Here is an 11,040-nt window from a genome sequence, read left to right on the forward strand (position 1 = left end):
GGATCTCTGCTATCAGTGGACTTGGGGAGGGTCATGAGAGGGGATGAGGGAGGGAGCTACAGCTGGGATACAAAGTGAATAAACTGAAATTAATAAAAAAAATTAATAAACTTAAAAAATTAAGGAAACAAAGAGCTTAGGTTCTCCCATAATTGCCTAATTCAAATCATTTTATCAATTGTGGCTTCTGCTCTCTTTTTTTTTTTAATAGTTAAGACTTTATTTTAATAGCTATAATTACAGTGCTTGTCAAAATGAAAACTGATAACAAGTGTAGAAACATCTGATTACTAATTGTGTATTGAAAGCAGTAAGAGGTTCCACGACACCAAATAAACCACATTTCCTCAAGAGAAATTTAATAGCTCTAGCTTCTTCAGTGTTTATCAGAATACTAAAGAAAAAAGCAGAGGTCGTCCTTCCTTGGTAAATTGGACCCTTGCGGGCTGAGGGAGGAAGCTGCTTCACATTTGGAGACGGCGTGCTCCAGGATGTGGGTCTGTAGTGGACGGACCCTCCCAGCTCTCAAGTGCTACTGTTCAGGCCCAGGCCTCTAGCCAGGGCGTCCAAGCGGGCCCAAGAGTAAGCGAAGTATGCGAGCTGGCCGGGCCACACAGCAAGTACAAGCCGGACCCTACATCCCACAGTGGGCCCAGCCCGCTCCTAGGTGACCATATGAACACAAGCATAAGCACAATGCACTGGAATACAGGTGACCAAAGACCAAGCCACGGGGGCTTGACTGTGACCGTGCAGCGGAGGGTGGTTTGCTCATCACCTTCTCTCCTGTTCCCACAGGGAAACAGGTGATCTGATGGACTGCAAAACCTACACTTGGCATAGTCCCCATTCTGTGTGTTAAGCATTCTTGTCCTGTATTTTAACTATTTTTTTAAAAATTCACTGAGTTTGGGTTAAAAATCAGCCACCAAATGGATACCAACACCAGTCTACAGCCCAATGGCTCCCGGAAGCCGGGTGCCTCTATACTCAATCCCTTCTCAGTACGGACAGTGAATTGATTCTCTTTTTACAATAAAAAAGGTAAGTAATATTGCATAGGAGTACCAGAAACTGCCTCAATAGAAACCCGGTTGTAGGCTGTGTCCGTACACGTTCAGCCCGGAGCGACACACACTGTGACCAAACCATGAAGCCAGCTTCTGGCACTCAGGACCACAGAGTCGCATGTTTGCCACATGAGAGGAAAGCAGAGGGCGGAAAAGAGGAAGTGAGGGGGAGGGAGGGGTCTGGCTCACTTCTGGTTCTGGAGCTGATTGGACAGCCAGTCTAATCCTTCATACAGCCCGTCCCCGCTGGTGGTACAGGTGGCCCGAATGTACCAGTTCCTGTGGCATAGAGTGCAGCCCCAGCTTGTCTGTGATTTCAGCTGCATTCATGGCATTGGGGAGCTTCTGCTTGTTGGCAAACACCAAGAGAGCAGCATCCCGGAGCTCATCTTCAGCTAGCATCCTCATTAGCTCTTCACAGGCCCCTTCACACACTGTCATTCCTGTCCACTACGCAGATCATGCCTTGGGTGTTCTCGAAGTAGCAGCACCACAGCGGCCAGATCTTGTCCTGGCCATCCACTTGCTACACGGTGAAGCAGATATTCTTGTATTCAACAGTCTCCACGTTGAAACCAATGGTGGGAATGGTGGTCACAATTTTGCCCAGCTTCAGTTTGTATAGAATTGTTCCCTGCCGCATCCAGCCCACCATAAGAGTGTGCATTTCTTTTTTTTGGAAAAAAAAAAAAAAAGGCCCTTGAAGAGGTTTGTAAAGCTATTCCCCATGCTTGTGGACAGGTGGAAGTGATACTGGCCAGAGACTTCCGCGGTGGATGCTCCCAGCCAGACGTTGGTCTCGCTCCCACCTCTGCTCTTATTCTTTTGAAGTCACCTGAAGCTTGACCAGATACCACACAAAAGCTGCCCTGGACTGCAATGGGGAAGGATGCATGGCTGTGTTTTACCAAAACACGGATAAAGAAGGCACAGACTAATCGAGGCACAGCAGATATTTGAATGTTTTCATATCAGTGCCCAAATTTTCCACTCTTATAGTATCTTCTTGGTGGCCAATAAATGAATTAAACCCAATGCTTGTATCTAGAGTCAGCATCAGGTGCAGCAGTTTGGGGAGAGTTAATTAGATTCATCCCACTTTACACACGAAGTGTAGATTCTGGGCCTCACATTCATTTGCAATGGGCTATAAATATATCCTATGTTTATAGGGCCTCTACATCACGACAGGAAGTAGACCAAATACATAGTCACTAATATGTCAGACAATAATAAGACACTTCTTAGCTAAGCACCCTCAGATCTTTCCTCACTTATTTCTCTTTGTTGGGTTCCTGGCTGTTTTCCCTTTCTTTGTCTTTTTAATGTCATAAAACACAGACTTGGCTTCTATTTCTGAGATATTATCCATATCCTGTTGAGTCATTGCTCTGAGTAGACCTATGCTACCTCATGAATACTTTAAGCAATGTTCTCTGTCTTTCTCTGTGGCCTATACCTTAATATTTAAATTTGTATGAATTTTGCTTCACTGGCCATCCATCTAAGTTAATCATTACATCAGTCACACATTTATCAATCATGTACCTAATTTTGGCACTCTTTTAGGACCTGTGAAATAGTTTTAGCAAATCAACATTTTTCTACTTGCTTAGGGCTTAGTTATTCATGGACACAAAACTGTCACTATGCTTTTAATAAGCAGGTGCTATATGCTCCACCTCATTGTGATCAGGAAATAAAATCACCATGTCATGAATTGCTTAGGACTATAAAAGTAGAAAAAAATCAAATTGAGATAATATATACTGTTTAACACTGACAAGCAAATAATGAAGTAGATAAGCAAATATCCAGTAATAATAAGTACTGCCATGAAACCTACTGTGGCCTGGGGTGACTTTAGTTTGGAAGCCATTGAAAGTTAATTGGAGAAGTGACATTTAAGCAGTAATTGAATAGTAACAATGTGTGGCAAAAGTCACCAGTAGCTAACAAATATTAGGTATGTGTTAGGTCTGGATATGGTGCTTAGTATCTGCACTCAGATTCTAGCCCCTTGTGTATCCTGGCTCCTTTGACATGAGCACAGAGTTAGCTCTTATCTTGGACTAACATTGTATCTTCTTTTTCAGTCTTATCCTCCTATTCTCCTAGGAATCTTCTCATGTTTACTTTTTTAATATTATTAATTCTGTTTCATCTGATGTTGATTCTTGGTACAAGGATCAGATTTTATTCATTTCTTGACCATAAAGAAGATACTATAAAAGTGGAAAATTAGGCCATTGATATGTAAACCCTCAAATATTTGTTGTAGCAGTGTAAGTTGTGAAATCTTCACTTAGTCTCAAGGTCATACAGTCAGCAGAAAGCTGGATATACAAAGTTACTGAAGGGGCATGTCCTCCCAGGAGCATTCAGAAGCTCCACACAGGAATACACCCATTGCTCAGCTGTCTTAGTAAACTTCAAGGTAGTGTCCGTAGTAAAAATCCAGAATAATCCCTCCCCAAAGCTCCAAGACCTAGTCCATTGGTTGAGGGCTAGGGAAGTCCTCTCCTAAACAAAAGCTTGCTCTACAGTGGAATCTTTTGAGTTGAGGAAAATTATTTCTTATCAATCTATTGTCAATCTTTTCTCAGTGCATCATCATCCACCCCTCAGGTTTTTTGTTGTTGTTGTTTTGTTTTGTTTTGCTTTGTTTTTGTATTTATTGTTTTTGTTGAATCTCAGTTACAATAATTTTTGAGATAAGGTAGCTGTCTCATTACTATCCTCCTGTCTCTGCCTCCCAAGTGGTGGGATCATATGCTTTTTTCACCATGGACAGTTTTATGCCCATGAATTTTGAATGGTTATTCCAAACAAACAACAAAATCCTAAATCCTAAACAGCAACAAATTGTTGTTGCAGTCAATATTTAAAGGAATAAAATCTCCTTGTGTTACCGTACTATGCTTTCCTATCTTCCAAAGAATATTCCATTATTTCTTCTTCCTTGTTCTAGACTGTGTTCTGTTACTAGAACAAATACCTGAGAAAAATAATCCAACAGACAGATTTATACTGGCTAACAGTTTCAAAGGTTTCAGGCCAAGGGCATCTAGCTCCAGTGCTTTAAATCTGATGTAAGGTGAAGTATCATGTGGGGAGAGCATGTGGTCTAGGACACATAAGGAAAGCAGAAGGAAGGCCCTGGGCATATGGTAGACCCTTCAAAGATACACACCCAGTGACTACTTTCTCCAACATACCCCAACTAGTAGCTCAGGTAGCTATGAAGTCATCAGTGAATCCATTGACTAAGGTAAAATTCACACAATCCACACATGTCTCAATAGAGGCAACTGTTGTATTCAGTGTTGAGCCTTTCTTGGGGACACACAGAGAAAAGCTCCTTCTGAAAACAGTGGCAGGCTCCCCTGGAGTGCATAAGGCAACACATTGTTCTTTCTCACATCTTGGTAATTTGCCCTCAGGTGAACTTTCTGGATATCTGTCACCATGTCACAAGAATATCCTTACTGATTCTTTGGGCAAATATTCTGAATTCAATACCAGAATGACCTTAAAATACTTAAGAATTGTGCTTCTTCCTGCTCACCCTCCTGTACCTGCTGCTTTCCATGTCAGTGATTTTTCATCACACTTGCTGATGACTATTTCTGCATTTGAATTATTTATTCAGTGATCTGCTCCAGATTTAAGGATATCCTGGTAGTTTAAGATTACTGTTGATTCTCAGTGCTCATTTAAAAGTCAAGACTACAGCTCTTAATAAAAATAAAAATAAAACAGGTTCTGTAGTAAAATAATTTTTGCCTAATCTCAAACCTAACCCCAGGCTCCAACTACTTCAGAGGGGAGAACAGGAGCTTTCACAGCACTGTTTCCCTCAAATCAGATACTAACTTGCCAACTGTTTCAGGCTACACAGTTCAGTTTGAAACACTCAAGAGTCCGTGCAGGTGTAAATGTCAAGAACATGTCTTCTGTAGGCAGTGGGAAGAATGGACACTCATTTTCTTAGAATAATTAGTTCTTTTTAACACATTTGGTCTCATGGAAGCAGAACTTGCTTTCATAAGGAGTCACATGGAAACCATAGAAGCTGCACTATGCACAATCAGACAAGGTACTTCTCCAAAAGAGCTGGGTCAGGCAGCCAGAGGCTCTACTTAGCAAGCACGGGTGCAACAACTTTAGAAGATACCTAGAGTACAAATACTGACCAGGGACAGTTTTCAGAAAGTACTTGCAACCCACAGAAAACACTAAATTTTCAACTTAGTTTCAACTGTGCACAATTATCCCTGAAATACTTGGGAGCTAAGACTGGGTGGTTCAGTGTAGAGGCCACCACTATTGTCATTATAAAGCATCTGAAAGGACCTCCCCACAAAGGCCATAGATACCCATTTCTCCAGTTTTCTTCCAAAACTCAGGACAAATGGATAAATGGAAAAAAATCATCTCCTATTTTATTTCTTTCCTAAAACATGAAGTGCATATTCTTGGTGTTGCTGCCCTCAGTGTTGGTAGCTGGGTAGAACTTCACAAGGTACTGAATAGACTATTTATTGTGTCAAGTGTTTATCTACAAATTAATAAATAGAAGGTGTGTAAGAGGTTTTTTTTTTTTCTTAAATAAATACAGGAAATGAGTGGGTTGAGTGTTTTATTCTAATTGGTTGTGTTTCAGCCTGAGCTAGTCAGTGCTACATCATGTTGCAGTGACCAGCCTGAGCTGGTCTGTGTTCACTTTGCCTAGCAGGAAGTGGGCCTCCTGAATTGTTAGTTACTGGCTGATCTGACTTAGGCTCTGCTCTTCCACCTTAGCAAAGGCAGAAAGACTGTAACAATCTTTGCTTCCCTACATTGGAACAATGACATGAGATCAGTAGTTGAGCCAATCTTAGTAGAATGTCTTAGAAATAAATTTCTTTTCATGCAAATAATATCAGAGTTATGCTTCCTGATCTCAGTGCAGAGCCTGCTTAACCTTATCCAAACTGAGTATTTCCTGACTGACAAACTCAATAACTTGAAGACTTCCATATGAACGATGCCAGGGTTCTACTGTCATCTTTTCATTAAGAACGTTCTCAAAACTTGTTGATCTTCATTTCCAAATCCTGTTTCTGTGTTTATTCCAGACCTAAAGACTTTGTGTCCCAGCTGGCCCTCATGCACACTGCTGTAAGTTACAAACTCAGCTCTGACCTCCACATTCATGCCACAGAGAAAATGTGTTTAGTTGTTTAGTTTAGGGTTTCATACAATAAATTATATTTTTAGTTTTATTTCTAAACTGTTTTAAAAATAAGATAGATTGACAGTAAGACTATTCTATTTAAACCTAATAGTATGTGGAGTAGACATTATCAGTACTGTTTTTTTTTTAAATGAAAATAATTTCATTGCTGGAGAGATGATTCAATGGTTAAGATAGTGTACTTTTTCATCCAGAGGAGTGGAGTTCAGATCCAGTACCCAAGTTAGAGGCTCACAGCCACACATAACTCCAGCTCCAAAATCTGACATCCCCTTCTGTCCTATGCACACACATGTGTACAAAAACATAATTTAAAAAAAAATAAAAATTAAGATATTTTTAGAAGAGTGTCAACCTGCTGATATATTTATATATTTGTGACTTTGTAATATATGCTAATATAAATGTTATCATCTTGTGAACATTATTCAAACGTAGATTATAAAAATAATAAAATATAATTCATATAGAAAATTAAGATTTCACATGTTAATATAATTAACGCTGGTCTACTGAGATGGCTCAGAGGGTAAAAATGCTACAAGAGTCTAACAACTAGAGTTTGATCTCTAAGATCCACATGGTAGAGTTATAGAGTAGAATCCTGACGTCTTCAAGTTGCCTTCTGGAAGACACACACACACACACACACACACACACACACACAGACTATAAGTAAATCAAATAAATTCTAAAACAATATTTAACTCTAAAGAGTAACTTGTCCTTGTCACATATGTATTTTTTTTTCAGTTTTTAATGTCTCAAGGCCAATAAAAGTTCTTTGATGTTTATGAAGGAAATAAACCAAAACCTGGCACTGGCTTTTGGATAAGATCTGGGACAAAAGATGCAAGAAATGTAGTACTGCAATATGTGGCAAGACAGAAATGTAACAGCTAGGAAATATGAAGCTTTTGCCCATCAGAGGGAATCAAGCAGAGTAACTTCTCAGAACATGAGAAAATACTTTTAAACCATCTCACAAAAGAGTGTCTCACATAGAGATTATGAAAAGGAATTGGAAAATCAATAACAATAATGGAGAACAAGACAGGAGTCTAGCATTGCTATTCTCTGAGAGACTCCACCCAGCAGCAGATTAAAACAGAAGCTGAGACTCACAGCCAAAAATTGAGTCAAGCATAGGTGGAAAAGTGGGAGGAAGGATAGAAGGACCTGGAGGTGCCAGGAGCTCCACAAGAAGACCAACAAAGCCAACTAACCAGGGTCCAGAGGGGCTTCTGGAGACTGAAGCACCAACCAAGGACCATGCATAGACTGGACATAGGCCCCACACAGATGTAGCAGATGGGCAGCTCAGGCTTCATGTTTGATCACCTAATAAGGGGAGTGGGGGCTGTCTCAGACATGGACTCTGTTGCCTGCTTTCTGATCTCTCAACACTGGACGGGCCACCTTGACAAGCCACAGGGGACCCGCTCAGTCCTGATGGGTCTTAGTGAGCTGGGGTGAGTGGGTGGGGTCTCTCCTCATCTGAGAATAGGGGAAAGGGAATGGAAGAAGAGGGAGGGAGCATTGGACTGGGAGAAGAGGAGAGAAGTTACTTTTAATTAATTAAAATAAAAAAACAAAAACACAAAAATTAGTGAATGATCTGAATAGGCATTATTCAAAATATGATAGACCAAAACTATTTAAATGTAACCAGTAGCCCAGCTGGAAGAAGTCCAAACCTCAGTGAGGCATAATCCCATCTCAAAATAGTTAATATCAACTGAGAAAATGGCTCAGGGTCATGTCCACTCTGAACTCTCCCAGATGTCCCTGCCTCTGCCTATGCTCTTCTCCTCCATAATAAACCTTCTCCCCCATACCTAGGAACACTCATGTTCTTTTCTTTTTATGTTTTTTTAAATTCAGAAATAATCAAGCAGTGCTGAAATCAATAAAATAGAAACAAAATTAATACAAGAATCAATGAATGAACAATTAGATTTTTTAGAAAATAAGATTGATAAACAGCAAAATTAGCTAAAAGAGAAAGAGAAGATCTAAGTTAATCAAACTGGAAAGAGAAAAGAATATACAACAGATAGCAAGTAAATACAAAGAACCATAAAGCATACTTTAAAAATCTCTTCTCCATCAAGTTGGAAATCTAAATGATATGGATATATACCACATATCAAAATTAAATCAATATCAAATAAGTAGTTTAAATAAACCTGTAACCCCTGAGAAGTAGAAGAAGTCATTAAAAGCATCTCTAACCCCCCCTCAAAAAAGCCCAGATACACAAAATTCTACCAAACTTTCCCAAATAGAAACGTAAGGAATATTGCCTAATTCCTTTTACAAGGCCACAGTTACCCTGAAACCAAAACCACATAAGGTGACCCTAAAACAAACAAAAAAAATCAGAAAAATATTTTAAATTTATTTTTTATTAATTACAGTTTATTCACTTTGTATCCCAGCTGTTGCCCCTTCCCTCATCCCTTTCCAATCCCATGCTCCCTTCCTCATCTCCTCCTATGTCCCTCCCCAAGTCTACTGATAAGGGAGATCTTCCTCCCCTTCTCCATCAGAAAATTCTTACAGCTGATAAATACTTTCAGCAAAGTAGCAGGATACAAAATTAACACATAAAAACCAGTAGCCTTCCTCTACAAAAATGACAAACAACTAAGGAAAAAAAATCTTGGGAAACACTAACCAATCAAGTGAAAGACTATATAACAAAAACTTTAAGAAACTGAAGAAAGAAATTGAAAAAGCTATCAGAAGATAGAAAGCTCTCCCATACTCACAGATCACTTAAATTAACCTAGTAAAAATGGCCACCCTTCCAGAAACAATCTACAGATTCAATGCAATCGCTATCAAAATTCCAACACAGTTCTTCACAAATCTTGAAAGGACAATTTTAGGCTTTGTAAGGAAACACAAAGAAACCAGGATAACTAAAATATCCTGAATAATAAAATAACTGCTGTAGGTATCACCATCCCCAATCTCAAACTGTACTATAAAGCTATAATAATAAAATAAAAACAGTAGGATATTGGTATAAGAACAGACATATTGATCAATTGAATAAAATTGAAGATCCAGACATAAGTCCACATAACTATGGACAACCGACTGTTTTTAAAAAATCCAGAAACACACACTAGAAAAAAAAAAGACATCTTCAACAGATGGAGGTGGTCAAACTATATGTCTGCAGGTAGAAGAATAAAAATTAATTCATACTTATCACAAACTCAATTCCAAATGTATCAAAGACCTCAACATAAAGCCAGATACATTGAACCTCATAGAAGAGAAAGTGTGAGTCTCCAAACAGTCTAGGATTTACCAAAAAACAATAGGTTGTTCTCCACAAACAGCAAGGCCCTATATCAGAAGACAACACTTACAGGACTCATTGAACATAAAGAAGTTGAGCTGGTGCCTACATAGAATCTTCACTTCTATGTTGTAGCATCTTTGGTACAGAAAAGTACTCTTCAAGTTACTAAAAGAAACATAAACACCAAGCTACCCACAAACACTTTGATCTACAATGGTGTCCTGCTTGCAAAATATGTTAGGGCAAAAATGCTTGTGAGAGTAAGCACCCAAATCTGATTTGACTTATAGCCCATTCCATGAGCTGGAACCCAAACTTGGCACTGCTTGGGTGACCAAAAACCAGAAACTAAATAGCACAGGAACTTAGGGTAAAACCAAATACTATAGCTGTTTTATGTTTTTTGTTTTGTTTGGTTTAGCAGAACCTAACGAAGTTCTGCTATACTCATAGCTCAGTATCTTGTTCAGCCATCATCAGGGAAGATTCCTTCTGCAGTAGAAGTGAACAAACATAGAGACATAGCTAGACATTTCAAAGAGGGTGAAATACCTTGGAACACTCATCTTTAAAGGCATGTCTTCATCAAATCCTTCCCTTCAGAGCTCAGGGAAGAGGATGACCAAAGAGTATAAGGGGATAGAGGACACCAAGAAACAAGGCTTTCTAAATCAACATGAGCAAAGCTCAAATGAACTCACAGAGACTGAAGCATGCACAGGGTCTGCATCAGGTTCTCTTCGTATATATTATGGCTTCAGTTTTAATGTCGCTATGCAATTCCCAAGTGTGTGAATGAATGGGGTGTCTGATTCTTGTGCCTTGTCTGGGGTTCTTTTTCTTCTGTTGGCTTGTCTTACCCAGCTTCAATAGTTGAAGTTTTTATTTCATAGTGATAGTTTTTACTTTATCTCATTATGTTTTATTTTTAATATCATCTCTTAGAAGCCCGATCTTTTCTAATGAGAGACAGAAAGGGAATTGATCTAGATGGGAGGGGAGATGGAAGGAACTGGGCAGAGTAGTGAGAGGGGAAAATGTAATCACAATATATTGCAAGAAAAGAATATATTGTTCAATAAAGGAGAAAATATCTTTGCGATTTTATCTTAATCAGTCAGAAAGACCAAGATTAATTAAACAAATGACAATTCATGATGGTGAGGATGTAGGATAAGTGGAGCACTCATCCATTCTGAGGAGAGTAAGCTTGTCCAACCACTTTAGAAATCAGTTCGAGATTCTTTGGGAAGCTGGGAATAGATCTAGCTATACCATCCTTGAACACCTATGTAAAGGGCTCTATGCCCTAATATAGTGACACTTTCCCATCTGTATTCATTGTTGCTTTATTCTTTTTAAATTTATCTATCTATCTATCTATCTATCTATCTATCTATCTATCTATCTAT

General features: G+C 39.1%; 1 pseudogene; it reads right to left on the reverse strand.

Moving 5' to 3' along the window:
- Positions 1–1,255: 1,255 nt before the first annotated feature.
- On the reverse strand, positions 1,256–1,799 carry LOC129677015 (ADP-ribosylation factor 1-like; annotated as a pseudogene).
- Positions 1,800–11,040: the final 9,241 nt, after the last annotated feature.

The sequence above is a fragment of the Psammomys obesus genome, unplaced genomic scaffold, assembly GCF_907164565.1.
Source record: "Psammomys obesus unplaced genomic scaffold, mPsaObe1.curated_primary_1811, whole genome shotgun sequence".
Classification (NCBI taxonomy): domain Eukaryota; kingdom Metazoa; phylum Chordata; class Mammalia; order Rodentia; family Muridae; genus Psammomys; species Psammomys obesus.